The sequence below is a fragment of the Amaranthus tricolor genome, chromosome 1, assembly GCF_026212465.1.
Source record: "Amaranthus tricolor cultivar Red isolate AtriRed21 chromosome 1, ASM2621246v1, whole genome shotgun sequence".
NCBI lineage: Eukaryota > Viridiplantae > Streptophyta > Magnoliopsida > Caryophyllales > Amaranthaceae > Amaranthus > Amaranthus tricolor.
In genome coordinates this window covers 44,190,709-44,209,183 of record NC_080047.1, presented here as the reverse complement: position 1 = coordinate 44,209,183, position 18,475 = coordinate 44,190,709, and the positions used below count along the sequence as shown (strand labels likewise).

Below are 18,475 nucleotides of genomic sequence, written 5' to 3'. Positions count from 1 at the left end.
CTATTCCTTCTTCTTGATTATAGCCTTGAGCTACCAGTCTTGCTTTATTCCTTACAATATCTCCATCCTCATTGAGTTTATTTCGAAAGACCCATCTTGTTCCAATAATAGTACGATCTGGAGGTCTTTCAACTAGATCCCAAACTTTGTTCCTTTCGAATTCATTTAATTCATTTTGCATTGCAATGATCCACTCTGGTTCTTGTAATGCTTCTTTAACATCTTTAGGTTCTATGAGAGAAACAAAAGCAGAAAATGCACATAGATTCTTAAGAGAGGATCGAGTTTGCGTACCTTTGTTTGGATCACTTATAATATTCTCTGGAGGATGTTGATATGACTTTCTAGTTCTTCTTCGTAGTATGGATGGTGTGTTTTCATTTAATGAACTTGTACTTACTTCATTTGAGGTATTTCTAATTGGTGTACCCAAAACAGTATGTTCAGGAACTATCTCAAGATCTTGAGGTTGGGTCTCAAGATCAGACTGTGAGTCTTCAATGTTAACAATCTGTTTTCCTTCATCCTCAATACTTTGTATGGTATCCTGCATGTTAATCTTTTTAACTGCACTAGCATTTTTAATATCCAGTTCATCATCACTTAAATCATCAAAATGTTTATTAAGGTTTAACTCTTTAAAAACTTCACTTAAAGTTTCATTTTCGGATTCATCAAAAACAACATGTATACTTTCTTCAACTATACCTGTACGTTTGTTCAGCACTCGATAAGCTTTACTATTAAGTGAGTATCCAAGAAATGTACCTTCATCACTTCTAGCATCAAATTTTCCTAAATTATCTTTACCATTATTATGAATAAAACATTTACAACCAAATGGTCTAAAGTATGCTATATTCGGTTTTCTTCCTTTGAATAACTCATAAGGAGTTTTCTTAAGTATGGGTCTTATAAGACATCTATTTAAGACATAATTAGCTGTGTTAACAGCTTCAGCCCAATAGTGTTTAGCTAATCCATTTTCAATAAGCATTGTTCTTGCCATCTCTTCTAAAGTTCGATTTTTCCTTTCAACTACACCGTTTTGTTGAGGTGTCCTAGGAGCTGAAAAGTTATGGGTTATACCATATTTTTCACAAAAGGAGTCAAAGCCTAATTGATCAAACTCTCTTCCATGGTCACTTCTAACCGAGACTATTGGAAGGTTCAGTTGAGTTTGCATCTCTTTACAACGTCTTGAAAACGGTTTCAAGGCTTCACTTTTATCCTTTAGAAAATCAACCCACGTAAATCTAGAATAATCATCAACTATAACTAGGATATAAGATTTACCTCTTATGCTCCGTACACGCATTGGTCCACATAAATCAATATGTAATAGTTCACATGGTCTTGATGTACTTACCATTTTCTTCGGTTTAAATGAACTTCTTACTTGTTTACCTTTAATGCATGCGTCACAAATAGAACATTGTTTATAGTCAAGAGCTGGAAGTCCCTTAACTAAATCTTTACCTTTACTTACCAACTTCAGCATGGTGTGAGTATTGATATGGCCAAGACGTCTATGCCAAAGTTTTGGATTATCTGTAATAGCTTTCAAACACTTGAAATTTTGCACTGCAATTTCGTTAGTATGTAAAGCATAAACATTATCATTTCTAAGAGCAGTAATGAGAGTATCTCCAGTATTAGGATTTTTAACAACACATTTTTCTTTGTCAAAAATTACTTCATTACCTTTATCACATAGTTGAGACACACTTAGCAAATTAAATTTTAGACCTTCAACTAAATAAACATTGTCAATAGTTTTAGATGGATTCTTACCAATTTTACCAACGCCTAAAATTTTGCATTTACCTTTATCTCCTAAGGTGATTGAGCCATTGCATTTTTCTTTAATTTCAGAAAATAAAGATATTTTACCACTCATATGCCTCGAGCATCCACTATCTAGAATCCATTTTTGTTTATCCTACAAAACAAAAGAAAATAACCTTTCTCAACCTTACTTGGCTATCCAAGTGACAAATTTGGAACCATATTCGGGATAGACCATGTTGGGTGGTCTTGTTCCTTTAGGAACCCATATTTGCTTTATCTGTTCACGTAATTCAAAAGGAAAGGAATTCTTGATAATATAATCATCTTTACGTCTGTAAGGACATGCAAATCTTATATGTCCTTTTTTGCAACAAAATGTGCAAGTAGGAGTACGTTTATGTTTATTTGCACCTTTTACAAATGTGGTTTTACTCTTATAGTTATGTGTAACATGATTATAACCAATACCACGTTTATCACTAGTTGATTTTTGTTGTGTAAGCATTTTAGTGAGTTTAGATTCAGACTCATTAAGCTTGTTTAATGCTTGTAGATTTTTCTCAGATTCCAGTTTCAAGGTTTTGATCCTGGCTTCAAGATCATTGTTCTCATTTTTAAGATCAATAAGCTGTTTAGTCTGACTGAGATTCTGTTCTTTCAAGACCTTGACAGTCTTTTCAAGATTTGATTTTTCAGCCTTTAGCGAATTATTTTTATTTATAATTTCTTCACAACCTTCAGCATAATGACGTATTCGATCTTCCAAAGTGTTTTTCTCATCTTTTAAAATTTTCTCAATTTGAAACATATTTAGGAGTGTTATAACCAATTCATCTTTTGTGCATGTGTTAAGATATTCACGTACCTCTTTGTGATTTTGATCTAAATCATCATTGTCATCATTATCAGCCATAAGACATACATGAGCTTGTCCATCTTCATTTTCAGATTCGGATGATACTTCGGAATCACTCCAAGTTGCAACCATCGCTTGTTTGTTTTTGTTCTTTTTGTAGGATTGCCTTTTCTTCTTAGGACAGTCCTTTACGATATGTTCTGTAGAACCACATTCAAAACAAGCAAGTTTGTTAGTCTTAGAATTTGAATTAGAATTAGAAGACTTACCTTTATTTCTGGATTTAAATTTCTTAAATCGTTTTCGCATCTTCATAATTCCTTCAAGACCTTTTGTAATTAACGCAAATGGATCTTCCTCATCATCGCTATCTTCACTATCACTTGAGGATTCATGATGTTTCTTTGCCTTTAATGCAAGATTTTTCATGGAAGGTATTACATCATTATCTCCATCATCATGTAGGGTAAGTTCGTGAGTTGTGAGTTTTCCAAGGAGATCGTCAAGCGATAGAACTCTCAAGTCTTGAGCTTCCTCTATGGCGGTGACTTTTGGACCCCATTTGGATCTTGGAAGACACCTTAAGACCTTCTGGACTTTTTCTGCATTAGTAAAAGTTTTTCCAAGAGAATTCAAACTATTAGTAATCAAAGTAAAACGAGTAAACATTTCATTTATATTCTCATCCTTTTTCATCTTGAACATTTCATATTGATGCATGAGGATGTTGATCTTTGTTTCCTTTACTTGACTTGTTCCTTCGTATGTCACAACCAACTTGTCCCATATTTCTTTAGCACTTGTACATGAAGAAACTCGATTGAACTCAGTACCATTCAAAGCACAACATAATTGATTCATTGCTTTATAGTTTTTGGAAACCCATTCCAAATCTGTTTGTGAATATTCGGACTCGGACTTTATTACATCATTTCCTTGAGCGTCCTTTTTCATGGGAATCTTAGGTCCTTTAGTTATGATCTCCCAAAGCTCCATATCTTGATCAATCACAAACATTTTCATCAAAGTTTTCCAATGTGAGAAATTTGTACCGCAAAACAAAGGAGGTCTTGAACACGAACGACCTTGAGCAAACAACCCTTCTCCTATTGGATCCATCACAAGATATTAATCTTTTTGTGTGAAACTTAGCTCTGATACCAAATGAAAGTTAATAGGAGGTAGAATACTCTCTAGAGGGGGGGTGAATAGAGAGTTTGGACTTTTAAAATTTTCTGGCAGTTTGTCTCAAGAGTTTGAGGAGTCTGTCAAAACTTGTCTGCTGGAACAGTTTTGAGCCAATTCGTAAACTATAACGTATGTGCGGAAAAATAAACTTTAAAGTATAACACACGATATGTTAACGAGGTTCGGTTCTAACCAACCTACTCCCCGCCTATGGGTTCTCTTTCAACCCGTAGGATTTCAACGCCTTTTATTAATCCGACTTTAATACAACCAAGAAGATCTCACTATCTCCTCTCACCACGTTCTTCCCCTTGAAGAACCGTATTACAAGTCCCTTTAATAAAAGCAAAATCCCAAATCTCACAATAGAGATTCACAAGTTGAACACTTTGAAAAGTATTCTTGATTAGGCGTATTAAACTTAATCTAACTCTTTTTGAACTCTTAAGCCTATTACAAATGTAAGAGCTAGATGAACTAAGAATTACAACTCTTTAAACACTTAGAGAAATCTTAAATCAAGAAACGTAATGGCTCGACATTGGATTAGAATACACTGAGGTTCCCTCCAACATCATATCCATGGCGTTACACTAGGAGAAAACAAAAGGCAAAACGACAACATAATCACAATAGCAAACACATAAAATTGACATTACCAAAAACAAAAAACATAATATTGAATTGCAGATAAGACTTTTGAATGGCAAATAAATGAATTCAATTTCTAATTTTTTATTTTTTGAAAATCAATCACAATAAACGAAAAAAACAAAACGAGAGGAGCGAGTAAGGTAGAGTTCCCATTAATCTCTGAGATCAACTTTTTCATTTATCTCGCTCAAATTTTTATGCCACCTAAGCAATATATAATATAAAATTCTGAATCATGGCAAACAAGTGGGTGAACCAAAAAATATTTCCTGTGACAAATCGCTTTGCTATGTGTAGTTTGTGTTCATTCCCAATTCCCATCCCTCTGATGATCACCAAGTATCTAACTAACCATTTTACGGAAAAGATAAGAAAATATATTGATACCAATAAGCTCTATCAAGAACTTATCATTTCAAGTTATCAGCAAAAGGATTGAGATCAAACTGCTTAAAAACCAGGACTACATAAATAGGGAACTAAAAGTCTATTATTCTGCAGCAAAGCAAGATAACCACATCTCTCAACTTTGGAATATGAGTACTGTCAGCTAAAAAATAGGCATCCAATTTCTATCCTTGTCTTTATCTCAACATCAGCCCATGGAACTGGAAGAGAAGCTCCCACACTCATGAACTGGAAAGATCTTGCTCATACATGATATGCATTTAAAAGTTTTAAAAAAGGATATTTTGACTATTTATCAACAAGTCCCTCAAGTGGGAATAATATGAATTGATCCAAAGATGTCATAATGCAACAAAAAAGCTAAAAATTGGGAAAATTTTATTGCATTTTAAAAGGACCTCATCAGAGAATGAGATGATGACTATCATGATTTAAAACTGTAATTTTACACCTTAATATATCAATGGCTCATAAATATCATACCTGCTTGGCAGAATGTATCGCAATTCCATTACAGGTAGCAACTAAATCACCAGGGCATACACCTTTTTCATAAGCAACTGAACCTTTATATACCTGATATTGAAATAACACCCTTCACAGCATTCAGGATATGCAAATAAAATCTAATTATACAACTACAATATGGAAACCATTGAAGCATCTAATCACCTCTTTGACAACAACATATGAGTCAGTTGGGGATACATTAAATCTCTCCCATACAGCAAGAGGCAACTGATGCAAGTCAACCACACTAAATCCAAACCACGGTCGCACAACAGTCCTGCAATAGAAATAAATATATGTAATTATACATATAAATCAAGCATGCTCAAATTCTCTAAACTAAGCTTCAGTAATGTGTTTTTACTTCCTAAATAATTAGACCTCGAAGAGGCCCAACATTTTTGAAAGTTAATAGGAGGTAGAATACTCTCTAAAGGGGGGGTGAATAGAGAGTTTGGACTTTTAAAATTTTCTGGCAGTTTGTCTCAAGAGTTTGAGGAGTCTGTCAAAACTTGTCTGCTGGAACAGTTTTGAGCCAATTCGTAAACTATAACGTATGTGCGGAAAAATAAACTTTAAAGTATAACACACGATATGTTAACGAGGTTCGGTTCTAACCAACCTACTCCCCGCCTATGGGTTCTCTTTCAACCCGTAGGATTTCAACGCCTTTTATTAATCCGACTTTAATACAACCAAGAAGATCTCACTATCTCCTCTCACCACGTTCTTCCCCTTGAAGAACCGTATTACAAGTCCCTTTAATAAAAGCAAAATCCCAAATCTCACAATAGAGATTCACAAGTTGAACACTTTGAAAAGTATTCTTGATTAGGCGTATTAAACTTAATCTAACTCTTTTTGAACTCTTAAGCCTATTACAAATGTAAGAGCTAGATGAACTAAGAATTACAACTCTTTAAACACTTAGAGAAATCTTAAATCAAGATAGAAAGTTGTAAGAAAAGGTGTATCAAGATGTTTTCTTAGTTCTGGACGGAAGCCTCATATATATAGTGTACGCCTCAACACATCTTCAAAAACAAGAAGGCTCCTATCCGTTATTTTCTGTTGACCTGGTCTTTCAGCGCCTGACTTCAAGATCTTGAGGTTATCTTCAAACTGACGTGTACTGACAGCTTAATAATAATTTCGTCATTGTGTTTGTAATTGTCCAATGCTATGCTGCCATGTTAGTACTTATACAAGATATTGAATAATAAGCATAAACCAGATTTATCAACATTTAAATAACCATTTAAATTAATTCCTATTTTTTAGGATCGCTATTTACTATTTTTAGCATAAATTCAAATTTCATCCAAATAATAGTAAATCTAGATCTTGCTTAAATATAGCCGTGTACAATTAATAATAAAACATGTGTACCTTGTACTATATTTAATTATCAAATTGATTTTAACCACATATTTTAAATCTAAGTTTAAATATGAAATATTTAAACGTTAAGCAACAATGTATAACAAAATATTTAAACTTTATTCAAATAATATCCAATGTTAATTTTAATGAACCTTGACCTATTAAAATATTTCAAATATAATTTCAAGGAACATTGACCTATTAAAATATTTCAAATATAATTACGAAACTAACCTGATTAAGAACGTAATTATCTTCAAGACTTTGAAACATATTTCAGAACTTATAAAATCACTTTAAAATAAACTTAAGTTCTTTAAGCATATTCCATCGACTTCTTACTTAAAAATATAAATCAAATGTGTATCAAATATGATTTTAAACTTACTTAAACAATTAAATGTAATTACTTAATTTATTTGTTTAAACAATATGTGTTTTGAATTATCATCATCCAAGAGAATTAAGTCTTTAATCTTTCCTTATTATTTAAGAGAGTTGAGTCTTCAATTTTAATAATATACATTTAGTATCCTTCCTACTTGTTCAACAACCGCTCGCACTTGTACTTATCTTTCCTCCTCTTCTCTTTGTGCTTATATCCCTTTCTCTTGCTATTCTCTTTTTTCATAGTGTATTGATAATGCTTTGAAACAATGAATATGATAATTAATTACTGCGTGTACGTACCTACAAGCGTCACTGCACGACCAAAGTTACAAAAATCACCCAACTAAGGTTCTACTTTCCTCTTATGAACTGAAAACCTATACAAGCTAGGAATAGAACTAATAAGCCTAATTGTCTCCACTTAAGAGCATCTAACATCTACAACAAGCTAACATTCACCCATTCAAAGTAACTTCCACTTATTCTAACGCATACTAGACCAATTCACATTACTCAATCTATACTTGTTCATAAGTTATAACATTAACTCAACAATCAAATGAGCTTTTACATCCACTAAACCAAGGATCAAATAAGCTTTCACAACAACAAAGTGTACTTTAAGACCATTTCTTTAAACCTATGGGACTCGAGTAAGAAGACCATATCACCATGTCATGTCATCAACTAATAACACTTGTACAACAACACTAATACTAATAACTTGAAATAATGTTGATGTTAGTAATAACCTCAAGTTGTCGTATAACTCACTACAACATACAAAATTACTCACAATGGAAAAGAACATGAAAAGAAACACTTCCTCTAATAATTAGCAACAATAACAACAATAGTTTCTCTCGATTTCCACAACAATAAAATTAAACTCTAATAGCTACGATCGTAACACAATTAACTAGCAATAATACTCAATAATATAAACAATAACCACCATCATTTATTATTATTATTATTATTATTATTATTATTATTTTAATAATACAAGTGACATTTAACACCCATTTTTGGGACTAATAAATTCAACCATCGATTCTACATTTATCACCATTCACAATATAATCATATATTCAAATCTCATACCAATTTATTAAAGTTATAAAACATCCCTAAACACAAAAGTAGTACAACTATCATTTATATTCATACTTTAAACCTTAATTCATAAATATATTCAATTCATAAATCCAACTCTTACTCATAGCAAGATTCAATAAATAAAAGAAAGAAAGAAATAATACAAAATCATCATAAGACTCATAAACTTATTAAAAAAATCCCAATTAAAACAAGAAAGAAAATCAATTAGAGGAAGGTGAGATGTCTTACAAAGGGGGATTAGAAATGGGTGAGAGTATAGGTGGTTGTTGTGGTGGTGTGGAGCACAAGGATGGTGGAGGAGGCTGCGGGGGCTGCATCACAGCAGCTTGCTACTGCTAGGTGGTGAAGCAAGGTTGGTGGCTGCCGGCTGCTCACAGTGAGGGAAAACGGGGGAAAAGTCGGTTGCTGCTTTTGGAGGAGGAGGAGGAGTGGCGAATGGCGTTTCTGTGGGGCCGTGCAGCAGGCTGGTGGTGGCACAGCTGCTCACTGGCGGCGCAAGGGGAGAAGAGAGAAAGAAGGAGAAGGAGGAGAAGGAGAGTGACGGCTAGGTTTTGAGCAATGAGGGTTTTATGCTTTTTTTTTATCATTGTTATTCTTATTATTATTATTATTATTATTATTATTATTATTATTATTATATTTATTTATCTCGATTCATTTTCTTGCGAGACTCAACTAAGAGATTCACCTTCGTGGGCTCACACATTTTCTTAAAATAATCATTTTGATTCGAACCTCTTTATTTTATAATCGTAACTATATTAAACTAATTAATATAATTGTAAAATCTTTAAAAACTATTAAAATATTAAATAATTACGTCATTAAAATCTCAGTGTATTACAATAAAGCTTGTTTTCTTGGTCTATAATTGCATTATTTATTTCGCTACACTAGTGAGGGGTATTTTGGTCATTTTACTACTTGAAGTATATTTTTATGTATATTGCTTGGTTTGATCATAATATGAGCTACAGGGTGTTATCCCCATGATTTAGAGCACCGAAGAAGCTAAAGTCAATTTTTGGAGCATTTTACCGCAACCTCCTGGAAAATAGTCGATTGAGCAGCAGCCTGGACCCCAACTAACTCAGTCGGGGAACTGATAGTCAGGGAAGCCAGCTGACTGACATTCATGGTAGCCGACTGAATAGCAGATTGATTCTCTCGGCTTTTATGCACTTGTTTCGTGATTTTTAGTTTGTTTTATTAGAAAATTTTGTACGAGGTATAAATACACACTTAGGGTTTACTTCATTTTAGGCTTTAATATCATACAATTTTAGATTAGTTTTAAGTCTTCTAGGGAGATTTCATTCTACGCTTTACAGTTTTCAGTACCCTTTTCATTCCCGAACATTGGTTGATCGTTCCTTCGTTATGTAAGGTCTAGTTATTGTTATTCAACACTTTATTTATCATTCCCTTTTATTATTTTATGATCTTGTTATTGTTTTATCATATGATTTTCTATTTTAATATTATTATGTCATACTTTGTTATTTTCGTTATGGTTTCATCTTCTTTGTTAAATATGCGTGAGTAGCTGTCTTTCTGGGGCTGGAAGCCATGTATATATGAAGGGATTATATAATTCATCATGTTGTGCGACAACGAAAGTAAAGATCGAAAACAATAACGGAAAGCAATAAAGATTCAAACAAACAATAAAGAAATCACACCGAGAAATTAACATGGTTCACTATCAATGTGATAAGTACATCCATGGGCATCGAGAATAAACTTTTCACTATAAATTGGGAGATTACAAGATGAACGAGAAACCACAACAATGGCTCTCCAAGCTTTTCCTATCAGTTTTCCTCACTTTGTGTTTCATGCATCATCATACCCTAATTCTAATTACAAGAGGGGTTTATATAGTATGTCACTTAATGAAAAGAAATTAAGTTAACAGTTACAAATAAACTGGCCCAAAAACTAAGTAACCATCAAAAGAATGCAATTATATATTTAAAGGATTGAATAAGGTTGTGTAACTTTCAATCTCTAAGCTCTATTGATGAGATCTTCATAATTTCTACTCCCTTTGTCTCACTATAATTTTTACTTTTTATCTGCTAACTTATATTTTCGTGTGTAAAAGTAAATCAAACACTTAACTCAAAAATTAAAGGAGTACATATTTATGTTGCTATATATATGGTCATGTTTTTTAAAGGAGAATGCAATTATATATTTAAAGGATTGAATGAGATATTTGTTTGGATTAGGGTACATAGTAATAAGGAATAAGTTCAAGGAAAGTGCAACAAAAGACATTTTTGGGCATAGCTTTTTAACTATATTACTACTAGAAAAACATCAAAAAAGTTGTATATTTTTTATCAAGTTGTAGAGTCAATTTGAAATGAGGACCAAGTACAAGGAAACTGAGAGGAAAAGTGGTCATGAAGGAATTCAAGGGCAAAGCTTTTCAATAATACTACCTCTAGAGTGAAGCTCTAAATGTAGCATCCTTTGACAACACGATAACCTCAATGGGTAGCAAGCCTAGATATTGACAGTTATGGAATTCATCGGGAGTTATTGTTAGGAGACAATTTACCTTAAAAGGAGTTATGCAAAGTGTTGGAACCAAAGGAAATCCAAAGTTAAGAGCAACTCAAAATTTAATGCATTGTTCTTTTATTTTTCAAAAAAATTTGTATCTCAATTTTAGTTTTGTAAAGTTTTGCGAATCTAATAAAATCCTTTGTATTTATTTAATTTGAATGTTTGTTGATAGAGAGCACATTGTCAATTGGCAATAGATATGTATATATGGTCTTGGATTTTAAGGGTCTAAACTGACCTAATCAATTTTAAGAGTTCTATCTATATGGGTTCATATAAATCGTAAGAGAAGGGATATGAAAAATGCAATTGGCTTAAGTGTATGGTCTAATTAGATACCAAATTATACAAGATTTCTTATGGTGTTTGTGATTTTCGGTTGATGTTTACATATTGAATATATGTTGTTTGAGGTTAAATACTATTTGAATTTTTATGAATTAAGCTGTAAGCAAAATAATGATGAAATATGAAGTGGGACTTTCAATTTATTATGACAGTTTCACTAGATAGTTACGCTTGATGATAGAATCAATGTATGAATAATTTGCTTTTTCATTTCTAATTTTTTATGTTTGCCTTTGCATTTTGTCTCAAAAGGTTCAATTACATTGGTTCTCCTTAGCTACACCTACACCATAATACAAATTCAATTTAATAAGTTTTAATTTCTACAAATTTAACTCAATTAAAATAATTATTAAGTTACTTTTAAAATTGAAATAAGATTTCTCATTCCTAATTTTATATGCCTAAGTTAATTATTTCTACAAATACAAATTTAATTAATTCATTACTAACATAGCTTGCTATGATGTTACTATTTGTTTCACAAACCTAAGTAGTAAGTATTTTTATTACAATTATATATTTGACTTAGCTAAATCAGACATTTAGTTTATTAATGATTTTGCAATCAATTTGTCTTGTACGAAATTATCTTTTCATGAGTCAAATCAATAATGACTGTTAATAATGTGTTTAATAATGATATATCTTCAACCAATTTTGCTTCCAAATTAAATGTCCATGTTTATGGTTTTGAGGTATACTTCAATACTTTTTAATTGAAAAGACAATTTACATTGAAATTAGTTTATTTCACTTTATTATTACTTGAACAGTCTTGTCACACTTTATGGTTGAACACATACAGTCTTTAATACATTTTCATGCCTTATTTTGATATTGTCAGTTGTGCTACATATACATATTCAATTATTGCATTATTCACACCTTTGAAATACATTAACAATTTAATATTTTTATGTAAGTGTAAAAAATAATATTATAAAATTCGATAGTGTAATTGGGGACCTCGTGCTATAAAAGAGGGGAAGACATTAAAACTGTTCATTATGAACAGTAAAGCTTTTGTTCACTCATTATTTTTTTAACCGGCTTCTTCACGCTTCTCATAACACAGCTTCCTCTCCCTCTTCTTTCCTCTTTCCTCCTTCCTTTTTGGTTTTTTCGGTTGTTCATCATTGATCTTAAGGTACATTCCTCCTAATGATGTTGAACTTATACTGTACAAATCAAGCCTACTTTACAAGGTAATACTGAAAGTCTTCTCCTTTCTTCATGGTATGCAACCATTTTTCTTTGTCAATGGAAAGGTCTTAAATGGGTTTTCTCTAATGGTACTTCAATTAACTGTGATACTCTTTTTTCACCTAGTTGGTCAAGTCTTTCTCTTTACGAAGACCCTTCTCTTCACCTTCTGTCTCTTCAACTTCCTTCTGCTAATCTTTCTGGCTCTATTTCTAGAGAAATCGGACAACTTTCTGCTCTTCAGACCCTTTATTTGAGTATTGTCTCAAGGTGTGCCATTAGAGCTTGGTTACAGTTCTTCACTTACAGATATTGATTTGGGTCAGAATTTGCTTACCGGGTCTTTATCTCCTTCCATTTGGAGGCTCGTTTCGCTTCGGATTCATGGTAATGCTCTTTCTGGTTCTCTCCCTGCACCTGGTTACCTAACTCTACTTGATTTAGGGGATAATAAATTTTCTGGGTTGTTTGCTGAATTTATAACAAGGTTTAGAAATGTTAAAGTTGTGGATCTTAGTCATAATATGTTTACTGGTGTGATTCCTGATGATGTAGCTCAATTACAACTTGATAAATTGAACTTATCTTAATAACTTTAGTGGGTTGTTACCAAATTCTGTGGGGAGTAAGTTTGGGGCTGAGGCTTTTATAGGGAACAATCCTTAATTATGTGGGTACCCTTTAAAAAGTTGTAATAGCGGGAGTAATATGAGCCCTGGTGCAATTGCTGGTCTTGTGATTGGTATGATGACTGGTAGTGCTGTTGCTGTGTCTGTGTTGATTGGTTATTTGCAAAATAGGAGGAAAAATAGGGGAGATAATGAGGATTATTTGGAGGATTGTGAGGAGGATGAAACTGGTGGTGAAACAGGTGAAGCAAAGCTTATTGTGTTTCAAGGAGATGAGAATCTGACATTGGAGGATGTATTGAATGCTACTAGACAAGTTATTGAGAAAAGGAGCTATGGAACGTCTTACAAGACGGACGGAGGGACTATTGCATTGAGGTTATTGAGAGAAGGTTGTTGCAAGGATAGGAGTTCATGTTTGCCTGTTGTAAAGCAGCTTGGTCGTCTTGGTCATGAAAATTTGGATCCATTAAGAGCTTTTTATCAAGGAAAGAGAGGAGAGAAGCTGCTGATTTATAATTATGTTTCTACCAGAACTCTTTATGAGCTTCTACATGGTATGTTTCTTTCAATATGTTGTTCTATTTGCTGTTTCTTGTGCCTTTTCATTGGACTATACTAGAATCTTTGACTTAAGATAGATACATTAATAGAAAATTGCAGAAGATACCTAATTTCGTTCCTTTAAGTGAGTGAAAGTAGAGGTGTTCAGAATGATAACCTGATGTTTATTTGACCTTATAAACAAATCCGACTTTACCCGACTTTCAAATGCATTTAAAATAATGTAAAATCAATGTGTACACAAGACCCGTTTAAGAACCGACCGAAACACCTGACCCGAAATCTAGCCGATGACCTGACTGAACACCACTATGTGAAAGTAAGTACTCTATAGACTACTAATAAGATAATTATATTACTCCTATTCCTCTGAGTTTGCAACAATCGAGTTGAATATATGAGCTTATAAAGTCAAATATTGCAGACGTAAAGGAATAGAGGGAGTAATGGATAAGTTGTCAAGAAGTATTGCACATAGCTTTCAGTATTCTGACAAGATTATATGAGAGCTTCTAGAGTTAAATATTGCAAACTTGAGATGGAAGGAGTAATGGACAAGTTGTCAATAAGTATTGCACCTAGATTGCATTATTTCTTTTAGCAAGTTTCATTCAATTGCTGTAGATATCTAGAAAAAATATTTCTTATGTTCCTTCAATTTGGTTAAATTTTTTCTTCCCAATGCGTTGAAAGAGTTCTCTTTATTGTTGATTATTAATGTTCTGTTATTCAGAGTGTTGGTTATCTTTGATGTGTTTTTGTACTATATGTTACTTGGACTCGGGTATTGATGTCTGATGTCGAATACTGGTACGTGTTCAAGTGTCGGATACGTCTAAATATTCAATTTTACGCCTAAAATGAAGTGTCTAAGTATCTGATTTTTGGAATGAATTTTTGATTTTCATTTAAGTTTGGATCTTCATCTGCTTTCTTGATTTTCGTTTTTATTTTCGTTGTGTTGAAAGTTGCTTGGAATTAAGAGAAATTTTGTTAGAAGTTTGATACTATGGGAAGCTAGAAGGATGGAAGATGCTAAAAAGAAGGTAATTGAGATGGTAGGTAAAAATCTTTATCCCGATTCAACGATGTACAATACTTTTGTACGTAGTTACTGTAAAATTGGGAAGATATCATTTGCATTTCGGGTTTTGAAGGACATGGAGAAAAGGGGCCTTGAAGCCAATATTAAAACCAAATGTTATTCATGTGATCGATGCAACTGATGCAAATGGTGCTTGCAGTAGGATGTTGAAAGTTCTTATGGCTATTCTTAATGGGAGATGGATACTTAAACCTGATTGTAAGTTTCCTTGTCTTTTATCATGTCCTTTCACTATTGTTGATGTTGACTCGATCATAGGGGCTTATAAGACATCTCCATTTGTACACACTCTTGTGATCTCCCGCAGTTTATCTGATTGCAGTCTTAGGATAAACTTACGAACATTACTTGAATGATTTGATTTGTTTCAGGGATTGAAGCATGCATGAAATCAAAGAGTTCCATTGATGAAGAACCTTACGAAATCAGTCTTGATAATCATGGATACTGTTTCATGCCTCCTTGGTAACTATGATGAGGATATAGCTGCTTAAATTTGATCATCAAATGTTCTACATCTTTTAGACTAACTTTCAAATTGTATTGTTTTTCAGAATCCTTACGCCAAGTAATATCAAGACCAATAGAATTTTAAACAGTCATAAACCTAGAATTTTAAAGTTTAATTGATCTTGTATGATAAGACAAGGTGAAAATAAGTTCTAAATTCAAATTAGCAAATAAAGCTTAAAATAAAAAATAAGTATTTTAAATCTAACAATGACAAAACTCCATTAACCAGTTACAACTTACAAGATAAAAAAAAAAAAAAAAAAAAAAAATTAGCTTTATTCTTATGTTTCATATAAAAGTACACTAAAGTCTTTTGATTATCAAGCTCTTTATTTTAACATAATATCTAAATGTTCATCAATATCAGATAACACAAAATCCTAATAAAAAATTTTCAATATGATGTTTTTAATCATTATCATATTGTGATTCTTAGTACACAACTTAACAAAGTCTGCAACAACGCATTTTAACATACTACTTTTGTTTTTTAATAGCCACATTTTTCTTTTATCTGCGAGTGTTCTAAATTAAATCTAATTCAGAGTTAATGTCTCATTTGCTTTTTCTACGTTTGTCAGTACACTAATTTAATTCATGATATCTCAGTATCTCTAATTGTGTATAATTAAAAATTATAAAAGGTTAATATTAATAATCTTCACATTGAGACGAATCAAACAAGATTTCACTTAATTTATTACAATTGAACTTATAGATTAAAAATTAAATACAAATTAAAAGTGAGATGTAAATAGTATTCAAAAAACAAATGTGATATTAACTCAGAATTAGGAGTATTTTATACTCCCTCCAATTCAGCACTAACGTCCCATTTGCTTTTTAGACACTATTCATCTCTTACTCTTAATTTGTATTTTATTATTAATTTACAAGTTAAAACATAGTCATGTGGGATCTTGTTTGATTCGTCTCAATGTAAGGATTATTCATATCAACTTTCCATAATTTTTAATAATGCACAATTAGAGATATTAAGAATTATATAAGTACATTGGATAGAGTGCATAAAGTAAATAAGACATTAATAGAGAGAGTATAAAAATAAAAAATGAGTCACTACCAATTAGACATCATAGCCGAAGAGAATTATAGGGAGAGGACAACTTAGGGTGAGAAATGGGAAGAGAAGGTGAGAGTTGGCGTACAAGTACTTAGTGCTAATACTTTACCCTTAAAAGTACGGAGGAAGTAAATATTTCAAGAAGCTTAAAAAAAAAGTTGCAGGTAGTAGGTTGCTGATTCAGTGATACTAAATGTACTCCATAATATTTGGTCCAGTTGTAACGTTTGCTTTTTTACACAGTTTAATATACTAATTTAATTCTTATTATTTTTAATTGTGTATAATAAAACATTACAAAAATTTGATATTAATAATCTTTGCAACGAGTTGAATCAAATAAGATCTCTCTTGACTACGTTTTAACTTATAGATTAGAAACTAATCACAAATTAAAAGTGATGAATAAATAATATTATTTTTAAAATGTTGCAATTAATTTAAAATGTACAAGTATATATATGCATCAGAGAAAACAGATGAGAGAGAAAGATGTTTAAGAAGAGGGAGGATTTTTAGGGAGATAATAATGAGAGATAGCATATGAAAGGGAAGGGAGGGAGCGATCACACAAAGATCAAAAGCTGACCCTGACATCTTGGCTACTTCTCTTAATTATTGTCCGAGTTTTTTTAAAAATTTTCCAGAAACAAAAGTTAGTTTTTGTACGGGCCGCAAAGCCTGCAAACTTGGCTTCTCCTTTTACTTCTGCTGCTGCTTTAATGTTAAAACTAATAATAAGAATACTTTAATAATTACAATAATAATAATAATAATACCAATTATAACATATGTAGTAATAATAGTAATACTCATAATATTTAGCTAGTATTAACTATAATATAATTAAGAAAAATAAGGATAATAAAATAAACTAAATTTAAAGCTCTATCATTTACCTTCGAACCCCATCATGACAAAATCACGATATTCATTTGTTTGAGATTCAATTATTTACCACTTCTTTGGGGCCCCTTTATTGTGGGCTCAAAGAATGGTGTAAAATTACGGTCGTGGTTGTGAAAACGAAAAAGATTCTGTTATCACAGAATGGGTCGCAATATTTATATATGCTTGTTTAAATATTTTGTTTTTTTATAAAGATTTAGTGTATACTAGTTTAAACTTATAATTATTAAATGTCATAATTAATAACCCTATAATCTACCATTTAATAATATAATGAAATTATAGATTTTAATTTCAATTAAATACATTAATTATTACTACCTCCTATTCAACCTTAATGTCCCATTTGATTTTTGGCACTATTCACTTATCACTATTAATTTGTATTTTATTCTTAATCTATAAGTTAAAACATAGTCATGTGGGATCTTGTTTGATTCGTCTCAATACAAGGATTATTAATATCAACTTTATATAATTTTTAATTAAGAATAATTTAAGATATTAAGGGTTAAAATGTTGCCTCGGCAAGTGTGAAAAGTCAAATGGGACATTTGAGCTGAATAGGAGGGAGTATTATTTTTATTGTTGTTGTTCTTTAAACATATAAATGAATAAATTTTTTCATACACATTGCCGTAATATATAAAATTAACAGGAGAACAATGAGTACTTCAACTGATGATGATGCATTGAAAGCTGTCGAACGTAATATAAGAATGTCTACTGTGAAAGTATTATATCGGGATAATACTAACTTTTTTTGGACTGGGTTTGTGGTTGGTCAAGTAGATGACTTAGCAATTGTATTAACCACTGCCCATTGTTATAAAACCAATGAAGACCGAATTGATGATTCTTTCCTTGTGTGTTTTTACGGTGAAAATGGTCCAAGTAGGAATTATGAAGCTAAAACTCGATTTGTGCAAGTCGAAAGTGAAATTCTTATATTGAGTGTTCAGTTGGAGCTAGGATTAACTTATCCTAAACTCCTCTTTGCTTCAGAGAGTGAATGGAATGTTAGCCCTGGTGATACTTTACTAGCGGTTTCTCATCCACGTATGCGGGCTTGGCGACTTTCAGTTGGACGAAAATGCTCAGAGGACTCTTACTTTGGTGATGCTACTGCCAATTATGATAAGAATATGGTAGTATTTGAGCATGATTTGGACCTAGTGACTGGTTCATCAGGGTCGGCCCTAATGAATCTTAATGGTCGTGTTGTCGGGTTGCAATCG

At 32.0% G+C, this 18,475-nt stretch overlaps 1 pseudogene; it reads left to right on the top strand.

Annotated features, from left to right (window-relative positions):
* Window positions 1–10,673: 10,673 nt before the first annotated feature.
* Window positions 10,674–15,513, top strand: LOC130811250 (putative kinase-like protein TMKL1; annotated as a pseudogene).
* Window positions 15,514–18,475: the final 2,962 nt, after the last annotated feature.